This window comes from Aethina tumida, chromosome 3 (genome assembly GCF_024364675.1).
Source record: "Aethina tumida isolate Nest 87 chromosome 3, icAetTumi1.1, whole genome shotgun sequence".
Classification (NCBI taxonomy): Eukaryota; Metazoa; Arthropoda; class Insecta; order Coleoptera; family Nitidulidae; genus Aethina; species Aethina tumida.
The window spans coordinates 33344997-33366752 of record NC_065437.1 but is presented as its reverse complement, the minus strand read 5'-3'; the positions used below and the strand labels follow the sequence as shown (position 1 = coordinate 33366752).

Here is a 21756-nt window from a genome sequence, read left to right as displayed (position 1 = left end):
AATCCAAGTAAATGTCATAGCATTTGAAATAGTTGTTAGCTGGAATAAATGAAATACCGATAGAGGACAACGAATAATAACCTGATTGCTAATGTAATGTACATGTACAAATGATTTACCTGAAACTGATATTATTTTATAAGCATTAAAATAATCAAAACATTTGCCTACAATTATATATAATATATTAAAAAACGAAGCATACATACATAAAATAAATATATAAAATCTATTTTTCCTTATTTAATATTATTATATTGCAATATATCCAAAAAAATTCAGGTCATTTTAAGATCAATGAATTTTGAAACTAAAAATATTACCCTAAATTTATTTATTCATTACTTATTTAGGCTTTGCTTACTGTAATATATAAACATTATAGTAATTATTAGAAGATATAAACAAAACACTATTAGATTTAAATATGCAAATATATGCTTGCCCTGTATAAAATTAATTTAATATTTTTAGTTACCGTTTTAAGAACAATATTTTTTTTTACGAATGTTTAATCGAAGTGTAATCTTCAATATTTCCCTCTTTATTATTTATTATAGACCTCTTCAAAATTTCAAATTGCATTCAATTTAGATAGTGTAACAAATATTGCATGTAACCTAAGAAAAAAACGGTGCAACAAAAAGTTAACCACATAAAAAATAGAAGAGTAAAAATATTACTGAGAATTTTATTGATCAATTGATCCTCCAAAAAGATTTCCTTTGGTAACAATATTATTAACGTTTAGAAAAACTTTAATAAGCCTTAAAAGATTGAAATTGTAATTTAATATTTATGATTTTTGCAATCCTTGTGAACTGTACATGTCATGACTAAGTAAATATTTTTAATAAAAATGGACTCAAGAAGTTTTAATCAATAAAACTATTTTTCTTCGTTTAATAATAAAGATAATAAATAAATTATTAATAAAACTAATCAAATTAGGTCATTTATAAATTTATTATGATAAAATTTTTTGTTCTAGGACATTCAATGTTGTTTTTATTGTCTACTAGCTGCCTGCCCTCCAAAAATAGTAATTTTAATAGTAGTAACACTCAATATATATTTTTCTTATCCACATCATACATATTTCTAAACTTTTAAAATGCTGTGGAATACGTGTCAAACTAAAACTAAAATTTTAATAATACATAACAATTATTAATAATTATTTGAGGACAATTAGGTATACAGTGATTAGCAAAGCAAAAGGTCGTCAGTATATAATCGATTTAAATTCACATAGAACAATGATAGACAACATTAAATACTTTTCTGTTCTGTTTTAATCGAATTTAACATATGACTCATTAATTTAAATAATTAACAACAAATACAATATTTCTGGCAACATATATATAAAATATAATCAATACTACAACCAAAAAATATTTCCCTGCCAAATGTTAATTACAAAAATAATTAAACTTATTATGGTTACTTGTATAGTATTGATTAATTAAAATAAAAATAATATTAATAATAATAATAATATTTTTTTTATTTTAGAACGGGAAATTTATCATAAAAATCGAAACTCATTCACTATATTTATTTCTTATATTGTTTTTTAAGAGAGATTATATAATTATAATAAACAGTGGTCATAGAACGGCATCCAAATTATATTTAATTATTCATATTTAAAATACATGACATAAATCCATACACTCTTTTTATTATCTAAAATTAATTTAAAAAGTTAAATTTTTTTAACAAAGAATTAATAATCTATACCAATCCTGCCAAAGAATAATCCGCACTTATCATTTTCACAAAACTTATATTTTCCGGCTTTTGAGTCATAATTATTGCCATCAATAATGTTTTTCTGTTTCTGACATCCCAACTTGTCCATGGCAATTTTAAAAGCAATTCATATAAATTTTCGAACTAAAACGGGTTACTATAAACAGAACATATAGGAAATGTAAAAAATGTATACTTCGTTGCTTAAAAGTTGACCAAAATAGATCATAAAAACACTGATTACCAAGAATAATAAAATAACTGAAGAAACATCAAGTATAATTTTCAAATTTGTAGCCTGAAATTAAAAATGTAAATGTTGCATAGTTTAAATCATTTCGTTACTCACCGAATATAAAGTAATTAGAGCACTTACATATAATCCTACTCCAGAAATAAATAACTGAATAATAAGCAAATCACTCATTTTTTCAACATTACGTATAGCCAATTTTAACAAAAGTAATTTTTTTAAAAACTGGCTAAAAAATTTATTCACTTTCATTTGATATGTTGTATTTTCTATTAACTTATAATTTATATCATCAATTTCAATCATGGAAATTACATTATTATTTATTAAATTTATAAAGTACAGCATGAAGGCGACAAAAAAGGCAAATATGACTGCTATAATTGGAACAAATGATGCCGTAAAGGTCAATATAATAAACCGCGTGAGAGAACCAATTAATAAGTTGGACAGTATTTTATCGATAACAAACAGCTCATCAGATCCGTACAAACAATTCACAAATGCCAAGATATAACAACTAAAGTAAAGAACTGCTGAACTAATAAATGTCAATTTTAAATACTTTTTTGAATTTTGCATGTTAGGAAAGCTTTCTTGCATTTTATGGAGTTCTGCAACGAATTCAATATAGGTACAAAATTCAACATAATAATGTACATATGTCACAAAACCCTAAAAAAGTATATATATTTTAAGAAATATATACCATATATTTATATATTGGTTACTTACATATAACATACAAATTATTATTATCGGACTTTTCCTATAGAATAAACTTGCTAACATTTCTAAAAAAACAATAAATGCACTACAGACAGCAAATGGGTTGCGGACTATAACAATAGCATTTCGAAATAGTTTAACAATAACATCACCTTAAATATATTGAAATTAATTTTAATTAGAATTTAACAAAATCTAATAACTTAATAATTACAAATATTAATTACATACCATCGTTTTCTATTTTATTTGTAAACACATCAATGTAGACTTTAAAAATAGTTGTTAATAATTTTATAAAGTTATTTGATATAATTCCTGTTATAAAATAATTTAAAAATGTGTTCACACTACTAGACCTCATCTTTTCAACTGTACTGCCATATAGTCTTTTTTTAATTATAATAATAATAATTAATTAATATATTAACGATATATACTAAAAGAAGTCATTATTAAATTAATTACATGTGCTTACCATAAGTACGAAGGTAGTTATAATGAAAATTATCATTCATAAGAATAAAAAAGTCTCACAAATGAATCTGATGGAGGAAATAAACTTCAAATAAGTGCACAAAAACATACAAATAATTAAAATTTGACCAAAATAAGTTATAATTGGATTAACAATGATTAACATTAATAAAACAAATGAAGAGACCTCCACCATAACATGTGAATTTGTAGCATTAAATTAAAATTTAAAAAGCTAGCATATTATTAATTAATTTCCTTATACTTACCGAATATAAATCTGTAAAGTAGAGATGTATAGTCCTAATGCAGGAATAAATAATTGAATAATTGAGGTTATTATCTTCTATTAATTTAAATTAATCGATTTCCACCATGTAAATTATATTATTCTTTATTATATTAATATAATATGAAGATAACAATATAATAAACCATATCAGAGAATTCAGTAAATTGACTGCTACAGCATGAAACAAGTAAAGTAAAACAGTAATGATAAAAGTAATTTTAAAATACTTTTTTGAATTAACTACCTTAAGAAAACTAACTCTCTTGCATCATATGCAATTCCTTAACAATTTAAGTGTAGAAAGAGATTCAACATAACAATCCACATATGTTACCAAAGTCTTAAAAGTAAAATATTATAATAATATTTTGTAGGTTAAGATACTGTAGTAGATATTTGCTAGCATTTCCATAAAAACTATATATACATTCGTAATAGCATATGAGCTGCGGATTAAAACAATATAGTTTCGAAATAGATCAACAATAATTTCACTTAAATAAATTCATATAATTGTAGAAAACACTTCATTTTCATAAATCCAAGAAATTATCGCACCACAATATTTGATCATTTTTTTCTGAAAATTGAGGATAACTTTATATATGTTGTACTATTTGCATTTTTACATAAAATACCAAAATTAGTATGTCCAGTATAAATATTTTTGACAAAAAATCTACACCTCTTGTAAAAACGATACATTTTTTAAAAGTTGTATACGAGAGTGTTTCAACTTTGATCTAATTAATATTAGTATTATATTAACATTTGGAAATTTTTCTAAAGTCTTCGATTTATGGTACTCACCGACACACTAGAATGATAGATTTGTTCAAATTTATATTAACGCTGATGATTGGTGATGAAATTTTTCCCGATGAAGGTAGGTCAATTCCTATTCTAATTGTTTACCTCCGTATAAGGTCTTTGGCCTACCGTTTTATCTCCCTTTTTTGGACTTACTTCTACCAGTAAACTGTGGGCGCCAATGTAGTGTAGTGACTGGTGTATGGAACGTCAACAGTGGGATGAGGAATAGAACTGCATTGTGTTTAGTGGTGAATCACGCTTTTGCTTGGGCGTGTATGATGGTCATGTGTTAGTAAGACGGTAACATGGAGAAAGACGTGATCCTCGCTTTACTGTGGAGAGTCATATTCATAACACTACGGATTTAAAGACATGGGGTGCAATTGCTTATGGTAACAGGTCACCTTCAGTTTTCATTAGTGGCAATATGATATCCCAGCGATATGTGGATGACGTTTTGGAGCTTTATTTTCATCCCTACAAAAGAAGAGATCTCGGATTAATTTTTCAGCAATATAATGCCCGTTCACATATTGCCAGTAAACTTCCTAGAAACCTCCCATATGAATTTATTGCCTTGCCCACCCAGATCTTCAGACCTTTCCCCAATCGAACATATGTGGGATATGATGGAGCGACACTTAAAGAATTTACAGCGCCCTCCACGCAATCTTAAGGAACTAAGACGTCATATTCAGTTTGTGTGGGATGAGATGCTAGAAGAAAATGTCGATAATCTTATTAGATCGATGCCACAACAGGTCAATGAGTGTCTTAATCAAAGTGGAGGTCCGACCCATTATTAGCTTCTGACAAATTATGCTTTAAGATTTTTGTTTAATTTTTTAATCAATTATTATTCTGTAATAGGTTAATATTTTTATAAGAAAAACGTAGAATAAATCAATTATTTCTACGTGTTGTTTTACTCGCAGAATAATACTGGTTTAAAATTCCCTCTTCCAGAAAGAACAGAACCAAAAAATCTATTTTTGTTCTGTTTATTAGGTAAAGATTATTAAAATAATAATTAATATGACAATATGCACATCTCGAATTTAAGATTAAAATATAATATTAAATTCAGTTAGTTAGTTAATACTACAAACGCAAATATTACAGTACATGCATATAAATACAACTTTATATGTTTCAATATCAATATTGATTATAATTGAGTAATAGAACTATAATAATTGTTAAGAAAAGCTATTACTTATTTACATATACACAGAATTGAAATTTCAGGAAAATATAATTGTATTTTATAAATTTAGTTCCTATAAAATGCAATATAACAACTTTATATCATATAACAATAGAAGATATATTTAAATTATGAAATTAGTAAATTAATTTATTTTTTTTGTAAAGAAAAAGCGGGTCTTAATTAATTGAATTTCTTATAGTGTCTGAAAATGAAATCGTCGTCGAATTAAGTGTGTGCGATCCACCGAGCAAGCGTCTGTTCGCATAGAGATTTTATTAAATATCTTTGGACTTTAGCGCAAGTTAGTCGCCTTAATACCGTCAAGATCCCCGGGTCTTAAGGCCCGCCGTTGAGCGGAAAGCTTCTCTCACCATTACAGACACTTGCTCCAACATTCCAGGCACGGCAACTTCATCAAAAGCCCTAAACCCGCGTTGATAACAACCGGCTAATCCTCGGTCTTCGGGAATGCAATCCCGGCTCACAAATTTATAGTAGTTCTGTCCAAGTGCCGACCTCAATATCACCTACAATCTGGTCTGCTATGTTTCACTTAAAATAAATGCCGCACACTTAATACCGGAGTATTAGGTTGCATTCTCTTGGTGTTGAACTAGTGTGAAATTTAATTAGCTGCCAGTGATAATGTATTCGGATCGATGTAGGTGATTATATTTCGTGTTCTAATTTAGTTCTAAGCAGATCATGAGAAATCCAAATAAGATTTAGATGTTGAATACATTTTATGTCACAAATATTCTTAGTTTTAACTAAGGTAATTTAATATTTAAATTCACATTTCCTTTATTGATTTTACACATTGATAGAATTTTTAATTGATTTATTACATGAGTAGTATATTTCAGCTTAGTATTGATTTAATAAAACTTCAATAACACTACTGGCCAGAAGCGAAGTTCGACTTATGAAGACGTCAATTTATCAAATAAACCACAAAATAGGTGTAGAAAAAAAATTTGCCCTGAGAAATACGTGGAAAATATTATTATTATTAAATTTATAGGATGACCACTATGGCACTAACACTACTGAGTTTACCAGTTAAAGATACAACATTTGACTATTTATCTTTATTATAACATTTACCATATCTTTATCACAATCTTCTCTTTTTCTATTTTTTCTTTTTTCTTTCTATTTAGTTGATCAAAAGCGATGAAGATGTAAGATTAATAATTATGTTATCTTTCCTTCTAAAAATATTTCAAAAATTCAACTTATCAAATATTTTATTAAAATTGTTAAATTTAATAAATGTTTCACTTAATTCTCACTCTTGACGTTGCTACCAACAAATTTCATTCGACTTACAACAACTTGTATTTTCAATTTTACGAATAATTTTCTATTAAAACTTTCTTCAATTTACAATTTTGGCTTCTAACGAATCAATCTCAATCAAGACTTTAATTAATGATCGATTTTACTGCATAGTGTATTAACGTAACAAAGTTTTTACTGTCTACCAAATTAAGGCTATTCATTGTAGACATATAATTACCCAAATTGCACGTAATTAATGTTCATTTTAGAAAAAAACTCTGATTACAAGCGAGGCTTTGTGGCGTGCCATAGAATTACATGGATGACAGTCATAATTCTTATATGTGAGGCACGGCTGTATAATTTGCACGTGATTGATGGATATCCACCATGAGTGGTTATTACCGAGTTCTCCAGCTAATATGTAGGCTATATGGGCAAGTCGCGCCAACGGCAACTTATTAATCATCCAGCGCTCGGCTCTGACATCTTTGCCCACCATTTTGTCAGGTCATTCATAATAAAAACACATGGTCTCAGTTCCTATTACTTCAGATCAACACTGCCACACATTTTTTATCCGTAATAATTAATTTGTTCATTCGTGATTTGACATAAGTGCTTTTATGGCTCGTAAATGATGGGACAGCTTAAAACTAAAATCCAAATAAAATATCAGCTGCACGAATTCTTCTAAGCCCAATTCGAATGGTTGACTATATATGTAAATTCCACTTAAGGAAAGGAACTGTTTCAGTAGCATATTTTATAAAACGGAGAACATTAAAGCTCTCCAACAGTGTAAGTACTTAGCAAGCAATAATATGCTTCTATTGTTCTGATAATCCGCAACTACGGAGGACTTAATCCCCGCCAGATATATTGTTTCACGGTTTCCTAGTGAGTTTGCGAATTGTTATTCGCACCTTTGCTATCCTTTTAAATCTCCTTTAAATAGGTAATCTGCTTTATGATTTAGGTTAACCGTAAAAGATTTATTCTGTCATTAAGAAGTGAATTACGGATGAAACTGTACACATGAAAGTCGTACATTATGTTAGAAAGCAAATTTAATTTACTAAACGGGTATTTTAATATAGTAGATGCTGTATTATATAAATATTTCTGCCACTATATTGTAAAGTTATTTATTTTCTTTTAGTTTTTTTATACTGAATGATGAACATAATTAAACAAATTATGAATGAAATTGAATATTTAAGAATTATATTGCTGATATAATTTAATATATTTAGTTTATTGTTAAATAATTTAAAATTATATATTATAATTAAGTAATTAGAATCTTAGATCACTCCTAAATAAGAAGGAGTGACGAAATTAATGAAGAGTAGATATTCAGTTATTTCATATGTATATTCTATAATTATTGTAAGACGAAAAATAATTTAAGGACTGAGTCACTATAATTGATTATATTATCACATATAAAATATAATGTTTTCAAGTAAATAAAACCAATAAATGATAAATGTGCTGCTAATTTTGTACCACCTTCGACATCTAAATTTTCTCTGAATAATTTTAAAGAAAATTCGAACTGAATGGTGTTGCCGCCAGAAAACATTTTTTCACTGATTTCGTCCATAAGTGTGTATCTAATACAATAATTAGTAGTTATTCAAAAAAACTAATTTTGGAAATTGATTATTGACAATAGATAAACTAAGTTGTGTAAATACTGAAAAAGCTTGTATTCATCCACCCAATTTACAAAAGTAATAAAGTTAAATATTTTTCTTTGCCTTTTGTTGTTTTTCATTAATGTTTAATTAATTTTAATATCTTCTTAAATTCAATAGCAGTTCTGACAAACCGGCCAAGCTAATTCGTACAAAAGGAATTATTAAATTGTCGAAATTATATCATATAAAAAATTAATTAATTAAATTTATTGTAAATATTTGAAAACTAAAATTTTATATTTTTTTATTATTCATTTTATTCATTTCATTTTATTCAATTGAATCATCATTTATTAGAATTGAAATATTTTATATTTAATTCAAGTAGTTCAACATTTTTCTTAAATTTCTTTTTTTTTTTGTTTTTCATTCAACTAATTTTAAAATTGTCAAAATTATCATTTTTATAATTATGAAAATTAATTAGTAACTAAATAAAAAAAATAAAACATAATTTTTGTCTAAAAAAACTTATTTTAATATAACTAAAAAAAGCTTTACCAGAATTCACAATTTAAATTAAAATATTTAATAAATGAGTCATGTGATATCATAAATAAAAATATCTAAAAAATTTGAAAATTGGTAAACATTACATGTCCAATTGAACTTTGATATTGCTTGTAATATTTTACGCTAGTATATATTTTAGTTCTTGGCCTGTGCAGTTAAAGCGAAAAATTATCAAGCAGCTGAAACAGTAAAATACTTAGACAGATTTATTAGCAATGGAAAATAAAACTCCACTTAGATTAAATGGGCCACTTTTACAAATTACTGTTGGAACATTATTCTACTTTAGTCACAGCGAGAAATGTGAATCACGGTTAGCGTCAATGAAACAAATGTGCTGTTTTGTAAATGCATTACTAACTAAAAACCGACCAAATAGTCAAAGATTTAGATGCAATGCAAATTTTAAATTTCTTTAAATACAAGTAACACAAATCTGTATTATACTAATTATTATTAAATATAGGTAACGTGACACATAAATGAATAATAATAACTTCAATATTTTTACAAATAATAAACAAACATTGCTTGGTTGTCTTCAATAATAAATTAATTCTCCCAATTTTAACTACACTTATAAATAATAAATTAATTATCTATCGGAAAGCGTAATTCGATATAATTTTATCGAACTACAATAATGCGTTGTATTTTTATTAGTTCGGCTTCGTGTATACACTCTTTGAAGTGCGATGCAAATTATTTACAAGAAAATTTATTATTTAGTACAACTGTACAAAGATATATTGGATTTTTGGAAACGCGCAAGGAAAAAGAAATTATCAGGTAATAAAACTTTTTATGTTAAGGTTTTTTTTAACATTTGTTACGTTTTAGACAACATATTGTATTGCTCTGATCAGTTTATTACTAAAATAATTTGCTTTCCTTATTCAAAACGATTGGGTGCCATTCCTACAATAGAACTTGTAGGTAACGTCATTTATGGATTAAATTGGACAATAATATTTACATTAACATTCGTAAGTACTAACAAAATACATATTTGAATTATGAATTAGAAAATAAAGTGTTTAAAATGTGAGCAAATGAATGATTAGATACCCTTTTCAGGTATTGATTTCTCACATCCACTTTGTATGTAATTGTAATAATTACAAGGCATTCTTTAATAATCTGGAAATAATTCAAAAACGATCTTGTGCCAAAAATCAGAAAGCTGTTAACTTGACAATAAGGTGTATTTCAATAATGAACATCGCGTGCATTTCAATGTTGCTGGGACACTTTCCATATTCCGAAGAACTTTTCTTTTTCCAAAAAATCTTCTCAAATCGTATTATCCAAGGAGTTCTCTATTTTCAAATAGCAATTTATATAACTGTTATAGGACCAATTGTTGCAATTTTGTTTGTGATGTATATAACATTTATTGTTGCACACATCGATGATATACACCATATTAGTAAATTGATTATTAACTTACCATTGAGTGAGTCTATTATTTTAAGTGAAGAATATCAAAACTCCATTTACGAGAGTTTAAAAGATTCTCTTGTATATTATTCATTGATCAAACGGTAAGTTAGTTACAATTATTGGTACATTTTGATAACAATAGTTTTATGATTTAAGGTCCACTAAGGAATTGTCAGATCTAACAGCAATTCTGGTTTTGTTGTTATTTATTAGCGGATGTGGAGTGTATTTCAGTTCCTTAATATATACAATCAAGGTTTGTTAATTAAGAGTGTTACATAAAATATTATTTATTTTGATATTTTAGGCTTATAATTTTATAAGCTTTATAAGACCATTTACAGGTATAATAATTTCAATGGCTGTGTGCATTCCGTTTGTATATTTAGGACAAATGTTGTGCAACAAGGTGAACATTTTTATCAACTTAATTAATTTATGAATAGTAATATTAATTTGTAGTTTGAAGAATTTTATAACGCACAATTAAAGTATCCTTGGCTGTACTGGAATATCAAAAATAAGAAAATGTATCTGATGTTATTAATAAGCACTCAAAAAGTTGAAGGAATAACTTTTGCTAATTTGGTAAATATTGATTACAAATTAGTCAATCAGGTAAATTCATAAATACTTTAAATTTATTTATTAATTCTCTTTATCTACATTTGTTCGGGTTTATAGGTCGACGTTTGTTGGAATTGTTTCCTGACGTTTCGCCAGCACGAGTGATTAGCATCTTCAGAGGTATGATTTGTCTCGTGTCTCTTTGACATATGATTGACAACTAAATGACAACACAGATAACTGATGTTCGAGAAATTTCGTTCTGTTCTTTGGCCATTCTTATCTGCTTAGCGATTTTGGTGTTTTTGAGTACTGGTGTCCATATTTTATCAAGTTTCAGTGTTTCATCCTATCTTTGTCAGATCTGAGACTGTGTTGAATCTTCCTCGTTGGTATAAAAACAGTATAGATGTTATGTTTTAATGAGATTTATCCAATTCTATCGGTAACTTTAGATATATTTATATGGGAGAAAAGGTCACTAGGTGGATCTTTATAATTAGTATTAGGTCTCATTGTACGTCTCATTTCTGAGAGCTTGTATCCGTTGGTCTATAGTATTCTTGTTTTTCAGCGAGATGGTGTGTGGCACATGTCCTTTTGGCTCGTTCTATTAGCATTTTGATGGCGCCCCCGTTTTTGGCAAAGATGATGGTTAGATAAATTATGTAGATACCGATCAGTGTGAGTAGGTTTTCGGTATACTATGTTATATGGTCTAAATGTAAACACCATCGCTAAGTAGATAGAACGGCCAATGAACAGAACGAAATTTCCGGAACAGTTGTCTATTTTGTCATTTAGTTGACAATCAGATGTGTAAGAGACACGAACCAAGTCAGACCTCTGAAGATGGTAACCACTCGTGCTACCGAATCGTCAAGAAATAATTCCAACAAACGTCGACCTATAAACATGAACAAATATAGATTTGGAAACAATGGTCGCAAAGGTCTTAACCTTTACATTATATTAATACTCTTATTTTTAGGTTATAAAAAAAGTGTATGGTGTTTTTTCATTTTTCATAAAAATTACATAAGAGGATCTTTTAAAATATATTGTATGTTAAATCAATAAAATTTAATAACTAAATTATTATAAATTATTATTATTTTTTAAATTTAACAATTTTTATCCAAGTTATGAATATACATATACCACAAAATAACAAAATAAATATTATAATTAATTATAATGCGAAATTGCCTATTAGGTAAATGCTGCTTAAATATACATTTGAATTAAAACAATACTATAATTTCTGAAATTATAATGCCTTTATTTAATTTTATTGTCATAATTTCAGTTTACGTTATTTTTGCAAACTATCAGAATAAATTAATATTGAAATTTATAATGTAATACAAAACATTGTAAATAAAAAAAACAACAAGTTTGTAAATTAAATTAAACCAATTTAATGAAATAATTCTCTTTGCACACATATGTATATTTTGTGCGCATCCGCCATTTTTATGAATCGAGAGATAAACAATTATTATTATAATTAAAAAATCAATATTTTTGCACAACAAAACTGAATTGAAAAATATTTGTACCATGCACTGGATATTTCCCCAAACTTTATAAAAACAAGTATTGCATATACCGGACTATTTATAATTAATTGTTTGTATATTCAATTTTAGTTATGGATATTTTCCCAAACTTTATAAAAACAAGAATTGCATATACTGGACTATTTATAAATAATTATTTGTATATTCATTTTTAGTAGTGCCTAATATATATAAACCTGTCAAATAATTAATTGTTATAATTATTATTATGTATTAATAATGGTTAATTTCATTGATTTCGAAAAATAGTATCTTTTTAGAAAAAAAGGTTGCGTATCAAAAATTATTAAATTATCTTAATCGAAAGTAATTAAAAAACGGATTTTTAGTTTAATAGATAATCAAAATACTACATATCAGAAATATTACACACACAAATAATTAATAAATATATTTTTGTTAACCTATTACCAATAGTACTTTCCCTTAGTAAGTTTTATTTAATACATTAATTATTCTTTAACAAATATGTGCATAGCATCGACAAATAAAATTAATTAGTAATTACTTATTTTTATAGATTGAAAGAAATTTATAGGTTATTTATGTTGAGTATAGTTTCTTTATCTACTATTTATTATTTAACTATTTAAATAATATTAAACTCACATCATACGTAACGTATATTAATATTGTCCCTGTTATCCGATATTTTGACGAGTTGACACTATCTGTACAGAAATCAATGATAGGTCTGCAATTTTGTTAAGTTGAAGTATAAAAGTAAATACAAAACTAGTCAAATATGTTACTGTTGAGTGACACGTCCACACGACACTCAAAATCCATCAATCACCAGATCAATATAGTTTTATCCTACTTAATTTAACATAACAAGTAATTGTAATTGATTTTTATTTAAAAAAACAATATGTGTAATTTTATGACATGACTGAAATTGATAATTTAGACAATGATGTACTTTATAAATTAATGCAAAAATGTAAAATGTGTAGTTGCTTAGATAAAACAACATTTTTTCCGAAAGTCAGTGATAAATCAGTGAAACAAAGCTGAAATGATCCCACGTAACCCCAAATATGTCAATCCCATCATCCTTTCTTTCGTTGTCTTTCAAGAGCGAGAGGCATTCCGAATGGTATAATCTGGGCGGTGTCAGATCACTATTATTACGTGCTACTGTGTGACAGGCCGCCCGTAAACCCTCTTCATAAGAGCGGCTGTCTCATATTCAGCGAATGGAAGAGAAAGAAATTCTCCCCGAGATGACAACCGGGCCCAGTATTACATCCGGCTGGTTGACTTGTCTCTGTCAATTAGACCCGGCCGCAAGGTTTCAACTCTACTCGTGTTACCTGCTGACAGCGCAAACAAAACAACCCATCGCTTTACCCAAATTATGTTTACTCCCCAATAATTTCTCATATTTCCACTCCGCCGCAGCGGGGGTGACAACTGCCACATCAAAGGTACCAACCGTTTCGTTCCTGACCAAATATAAAGATGTCACTTGTTGAGGATTCCCACTTCCACTATTAATGGCTAACCAAATATTTGTTGATGCGTTTCAAACATGACGCGACAACCGCTGACCATTCGCTTTATCAACTACACTTACTGCATCTGTTTAAACACACCTACACTTTCAAAATCCTCCTCGTGATCAATCATTAACTCTTCATTGCAAGGATAATTATATATTTTTTAAAATTTTGTTAAATCTTATAGTATATATGAAATCAGGGTTCTCTGAATGAATGAATTAACAAATTGAACAGATTACCGAAGAAAGAAGCCAACCCATTTGGCGCCCTATTAAACAATATCCGTCACAATGGCAAACAATTGCGTGGAAATGAATTTGTAGCAATGAATGGGGACAGACGACATTTGGTTAAGTTGGCATCCACACGAACAATAATAAAGCAGTAAAGTGTGTTATTTAGTAAATGTAGCGGGTGCAATCAATCAGTATGTCAGCAGGGAGTGACGCCGTGACGGCCAAGCAAACCAGGACTCCGCGTCCCGACGCGCTTGTCGTAAAATGAATAAGTGCACAAACCATACATCACTGTCAAGCTGAATATAGATATAAAATAACGATGAATGAACAGCTCTGTTGAATGCAGATAAACTTTCCTATTACACACATGTCAGATAATTTATCATGTTGCCTGACATTGGTTCCTGCCCGTTGCTAATATTTCAGCATTAATAAATAACATATTGAACTGTAATTATTTGACATGGTAAAACCCATGTGATAGCGAACCATTAGATGGCTGTTAATCAAATTTGAGTTTTTAACTGCTAATTATCCTGCCAATCAACGCCACGATGGATACGTGGGTACATATTTGATTTAAAAATTAGCGGCATCATTCAAATGCGAACAGATATTTAGCAACGATGAACCACAATTTCCCACAAAACAATGTTAAAAAAAATCTTTCACTGTTGGCAATTCATTTTATCAATTGACAGTTAAGCAAAAGTAATATTTTCAAACAACTATTTTATTCTACCATACGTTAAAACCACAATGAAAACAATCCAGTGACATTCTGCACGCCCACTTTTAAATGGACTCGAATGGCAAAACTAAGATGCTCATGAAACGCTCATATACCTGTCGCAAAGCTTTGTGTGTATCTTGATTCAGCTACTTTTGCATGCATTCAGTAGTTTCAAACATGACTGTAAAACTGTTTGTGCACTGTTTACGTGTTCCAAGATTTCCAATCATGAAATATTAAAAGCCCACTTTACATGCTTGAATTATTTTAATGGTTTGCCTCAAAGCAATAGAAGAAATGATTCGAAAAAGCTTTCTTTGTCGTTGTTTGCTTTCAGCATTTTTATTTTCAATATTGGTTTTAATCTTATTGTGCGGGTTATCCAACCCTGTGACTTGAATGAGTTTTGTTAAGTTTGACTGCTTCCACATCCTGTTATTTCGATTAAAAAAAAATTAATTGTCTTGGTAATTAGTGGTTAAAACTGGAGTCACAGACACTAAATCAATCTCCCCCAACCGAATTTACACCTAAGTTTATCTCTTCCAGGGGACAACAAACGCTTAACGTACAACTTGAAATTAACCTCGCATTAGTTGCAGCTGTCGCAGCATTTATCGTTGTCTGACAGTCGGATCACATTCGTATTTTGTCGAAAGAAAGGCCAACTCTAATATGTGTTTTCCGTCTATTTGGTTTTCTATGGCCGACTAAATCCACTGTCAACACGATGAATCGAAATACATTAGTCTCTTTTCATGCGGTCTTTTAAGGTACCGCATTGCTATTGAAACGGAGTTACTTTGCCAGAGCAGATTGTCACCGATTTCTTTACCGTTCGGTGCACACGATTAGCTATTATTACTTAGGGCAAATCCTTCAATAATCCTCTTGGCAGAGTCATAATGGCGTTACACTGAGGATGATTGTTCTTCAAGTGCTAGGCTTCAACTACATGCAGGTAGACGAGGCGTTCAAGAAATCGAAACAACAAAAAATAAACGACTGTCGTGAATTTCCATATAAATAACTAGCGACTAATGACTGTTAGTTAGACAACTAATCAGTAGTTTTAACACCAAATACCATTTACGCTTATCTATAAATCACAAATGACATCTCGCCTTGGCACTTAATAGATAAACACATACGCCCATCCATCATCATTAATTTCTTTTACTTAACACTTTAAATAGGTTTAAACACATTTATTTATTTAAACAACGACAACTTTTAAAACAATTTACATCTCGACTTTATGGTTGTGAACAATGTTAAACACCATAATTAAATATGTAACGATAATGAATGTACACGTAACAACAAAATGATTTTTACGAAACTCAAAGCTGTTTCTAACCGCCGACAAAGCCACTGGTCTCAACAAATACATCGGGGCTTCTGGTTTTTAAGTAGCACCGTTTAGAGAAGGTAAAGGCAATGTTGGCCACTCAATTAGGACAATGTAAATACTAATATTGACACGGGGATTTGTAAATGGATTTTTAAAATTTTACTTTGAAAGTCATTCACATTTTAAAGACATTTTTCGAATAAATATTTACACCTTGGCGACGAGCCTGTTTGATGTTTAAATGAATTTTGACTTGCAATGTTGTTTTTATTATAGAAGGAGTCGGTTTTATTTTTTTTGTATTTATATTTTAAATTGTCTTTTGGTTTTTACACCAACTCAGTGTATGGTCTAACCCATAAATCCTGAATTGAACTTTCTAAATCTAAATCATGTTCAGATAACATCTAACTAATTGAAGGCATGCCATTAAGTAGATGGTAGCGAATATACCCCATACAACACTTTAGTAACGTGGGGCAATAAACTACACATGTGATTTATGTAGTGATACAATCTTCTTTATCTAATTATTAAGTACATGGGCAGTTTATTATTTAACACGGCCGCATACAAATAAAGATTGATTAATAACAAATTGGGTATGCACCTATGTCGGTTGTTTATAACTTATAGGAAATGTTTATAGGTGATTTATAGTCATAAGGAATAAGCCATTTTAATTAACATTTCAAACTACCACGGAGCAAATGCATGATTTATAACATTTACAGTTCAAACATGGAGCAAGTATTTAAAAAGAAGGTTAAAAAGTTATGAGTGTCAGTATTATATACATACTTGTATAGATTTAACGAATTAATTATATGGTTTGTAATTGCTGTCCCACTTTTAATTATCGCGATATTAATTACTTGATAGTTTAATGAGTTTGATACATAAATAAATTAAACCCGTGAGTTCGTTCGAGCGATTTATTAAAAACGTCGAAACTTGACTTTCACTGGTTTTATGGCATATTTGAAACACATTTTGTTTTGGGCTGTTGTGAAAATGTTACGGCGTATCCGTTAACCGGGATATTTGTTTAAACAAGAGATAATATTAATTTGTTTCGACGACAGAACATTTTCACTAGTGCCCGGGTAAATGTATATTATATGCAATTACTCAAATCATATAAATAGCTGATAAAACAAACTTTCGCATTCTGTTTATTTCTTCTTTTAACATCAAAAACAAAATATTTTATACAAATACGAGGTAGAGATTTATTATAATTTGATTTAGTTTTTGATGTGGAATCTCGAAAAGATGTTTTCCAATATGAAAAGAGGATAATAAATGAGCTCCTTTGAAACAGTCAGAAGTGATTGATCACAACAGATAAACAAGGACGCTTTTGATCCGAAGTGCGAGAAGGATGCTCACAAATGGAGCAGCGATGAATCATATCGTGTCTGTCATTAATACGGGTATAAGTCACTTAAACTATTCTCATTTGACAAACGAAAACAAACTTTACTATATAAAATATTACACAATAATATATTACTTGCCTTAAAGAAGAATTTTTAAATAAAAATAAAGTTTAATTATAAATATTCATAATAATACTTGCATGATTTACATAAAGGTACAGTAAATTAATTTACAAAGTAGGAATACACTAGAATGAATGTTATAATTTTAGTTGATTGTTCCTCGTAGAGAAAGAGATGGATGCTCGGGATGTAAGAGTGATGAATCGCACGGGGTCGTCATTAATACATGTCAGGGTGCGTATTGGAGATGCCACTCACTTGCACTCCAAACTTATCCTGCCGTCTCCCTTTTCTTGTTGAATGTTACGCTCCAGGATATCTGTAAGATCTAACAGGAATGTATCTGCGGTCGTCCCTGTCACTTTGGGTTACGGCTCCTGTCCACTGACCACTCATAATAAGATATATTGCTTCGGGCACGCCACTCGACAATCTCATAAGAATTTGTCAAATCTATTTCCTCTCTAGTTAGTGAAATAAGATGGCGTTGCGATGAGAAATGAAATTGTAAGTGGCACCACTGACAATTCACTCGCAAGACATTGTTTTCTTATGTCTGCTGTGTAACACAAATAAATTACAACGTTCGATAATTACTTTACCATATATTTCAACTAATTTAAGGAACATAAACGATTTATTTATTACATATATTTTTTAATATACAAGAAATTTTGAAAGTTATAAATCTTTTCAAGTGCCGCATAATTTTAAATACACAGAAATACATGTTTCCATCTAGAGAATAAACTCCTGTAGGACACATTTCAGGTTGCAATATGTTACCCGTATCCCAGACAACATTATGTGCTCATGTGCATATCTGAAACGAGGAAAGATATAGTGCAATTCGCATAAAGATTGACTGGGTTAGAGACAGTCGCTGACATTTTAGATTGGCTGAGAAAACATAGAGGCACTTTATCATTTTTAGGAATGCCACGCCAAGAAAGAGCGGAAGCTACTTAGATAAACTGTGAGCATGATTGTAGTTCGTATTTTTCCGAATTCAAATTTCAGCTTAATAATAAATTGTGAAGGAACGATTTTCCACCCCTTTGAGAGCAATATATAAGTCAGAAGTTCCTTCAATCTCCGACTGAAGGAATAAATCAAGATATCACTAATAATTTTCAAATGCGTTCCTTGGAGTTTCTTATGTCCACATATCTTGAAAACATGCCCATATACATGACAGCTTTAAACCCCAAGCGCTATAATGTTTCATATCGCTATCTTTTATATGTATGCTAGTGCCAATTTCTAAGAGCAGTATCGTATAACATAAACGACTGCCTGATGTATAGATATTCGTTTGAACTGGGTAGGATAGGGTGGAAAGTGGCGGCTAAGAACGCCGCTATATGGTGCTATATGACTCAGGGGATGAAGGTAATATCACAGAAGGCTCTCCAGATAGGGCTTCATACAAATGAAGTAAAACAAATTCTTCTTCCGAGCCAGATCTCATAACTGTTCCATCTATAAATTATATTTTATTGCCCGGCGTCTTATATGAAGTTATATTCGCAACTAAAGGAACCCCGTTCGTTGTACAATTTTCATATTGTGAATTTATAGACAATATTTCTCGGTAGTTTGTATAACATTCGAGGCATTTCGCTTTTATTTATTGACGAACATTATGGGCCCCCATTTTCAACCGTTCCTCCGTTTAGTGGCTGATAAATGGCCATTTATAAAAAACTGCATTAGAAAAAATTTAAGTTAATGGTGGTGAACCATTGTCAAAACAATGGAGATGCTGTGACGTGACCGGTATAATTAAATTCAATTTTAATTACCACAGACATGCCATGACCCGATGATTTCTCACAAAGAAATCCAGCGAGCATTCCGATGGTAAATCGGCAAGGGCATTTCTTTATGTCTTCGGAATCATTAGTGCGAAACTGGCATGCCTAAGGTCGAGTGAGTGACGTTGACTGACTAAGATGAACAGGGCTGTCATTTCTGATTTGGCCATCAATAACCGGCTGCACATGCCGCTCGGATGATAAACGTCCTGAAAGTTGCTGGCAAGAAGTGAGCGCAGAGAGAATCCGAGGAAGATATCTCGATCATTAGAGACCTACACTTCTGTCATCTATCATCTCGGAGAGGTTTACATCATTGCACCTTGCCTTTCGCTTTATCTGATTTTCAACGTATTTCCCGATCGATAAATATCACACGATCCTATATAAATTTTCTTGCGGGACTATTTACGAGACGGGCAAATTCAATGCAGATCATACGGTATCACTGTGAAAGTATCTCATCCTTCGTAACTTTTTTAAACAAGGTTTCCAAAACTTTCTAAAGTATTTTTGTTTTAGTAGACCTTTGGAATCTTATTTTTCGTCAAACTAATGTTAATGGAGGACTTGGAAATATATGTCAACAATTTTCGTAGACTGAAGAATGTACATAAACAAATTAAAGTGACGATATTTTATACTGGAGATAGAATTAAAATTCCAACTTGCATAGAAACCTGATACTCAAGGATTTGCGTCTCATTTAAACCTCGATTCCAATTATGCGCATGAAATACATAATACGGATATACATGACACAATAATCCTAAATACATAAATCGTACAGGTTACGAGTTAATCCCAAGCAAATGATATTCCGACACAATTAACATCAAATAAAATAAATATTTAAATTTTGTGTAATGAATACAATATGCCCGATACGAGGCGCATATTTTGTATTTAATAGGCGTCCCACTGGTTTATAATTAATAATCAACATCAACTATATTTTGTTTAAGGCAAGCCGCCTTAGCATGCGGCATTAATCTGCGGAGGTATGACCGTACGTTTTCTTGCCCGTCTTTTTTCAATACACGGTTGAATGGATCCGAGAAAGAGACGGTGTTCAAGCTGTTTTCTTTAAAGAGCACTTCAGGCCATTAGACTGGTCACTCTAGGGAGCGGCACTGTAGTATGTTGATAGCCTCCTGTCAGTCTTAAGTAGTTTTCTCAATTATAATACATGTCAGACACGTACATTAGTGTTGCTAAATATACGCCATAACACATCTAATTTATAATCTACCAGGGATGGACTCTACGATTTCTTAATTATTTAACTTCGATTACTTAAACCTGGTTTTTTATAATGTTTTCATTTATTGCCCTTGAACATCTTGTTTTTTTTATTAAAATATTTTATATATATATATATATATATATATATATATAATATAGGGTGGGCCAAAAAAATCATTTATTTTTAATTTCTGACACTGAAAAAATTTGTTCCTAGACATAAAAAAATGCTCTCCAAAGATGAACTCTTAATTTTAATACGAAGGTCCTGCTCATTCCAGTTTTTCATTTATTCTTCAGTTCCATATGGCAAAATCCATATCTTGGCATTACTTGATCGTACAGAAAATTTGTATTTTAGACAATGTGGTCAAGGGTCGGTTGTACTGTAAATTTTTTACAGTTTTATACAATTAAAATAAAAATAAAAATTCCTTCGTTGGTCATTTTTTTAATTGTTTACCTTTAATTTTATTCGTGCATGTCAGTATGGTGCTAATTAACTATGGAGTGATCATATTTAACTACAGAAGAATTGATAAGGGCAGTGGGTCTTTTGGAGGGTGGTATAAATCAAATTCAGATTGCGGTGGAAATGAGCACTACTCAAAGCATAATTTCACCACACCTGCTATGACGGCACCAGAACTACAAATCAGACTCCAGCAAGTACATAATGTTTCGACTTTTGTGGGCACAGAAACATTTTTTGTCGCAATATGAAAATTGG

The 21756-nt window shown here is 29.8% G+C and overlaps 1 protein-coding gene and 1 long non-coding RNA gene across 2 annotated transcripts in view; one reads left to right on the top strand and one right to left on the bottom strand.

Annotated features, from left to right (window-relative positions):
* LOC109596276 (uncharacterized) overlaps positions 1 to 21756 on the bottom strand; it is a 75420-nt gene that overhangs the window by 42215 nt on the left and 11449 nt on the right. The window lies entirely within an intron of this gene.
* Positions 10634 to 12140, top strand: LOC126265115 (uncharacterized). The gene is made up of 5 exons (XR_007547657.1): positions 10634 to 10734; positions 10786 to 10887; positions 10941 to 11437; positions 11501 to 11562; positions 11620 to 12140. It is a non-coding gene; the product is annotated as an uncharacterized LOC126265115 (long non-coding RNA).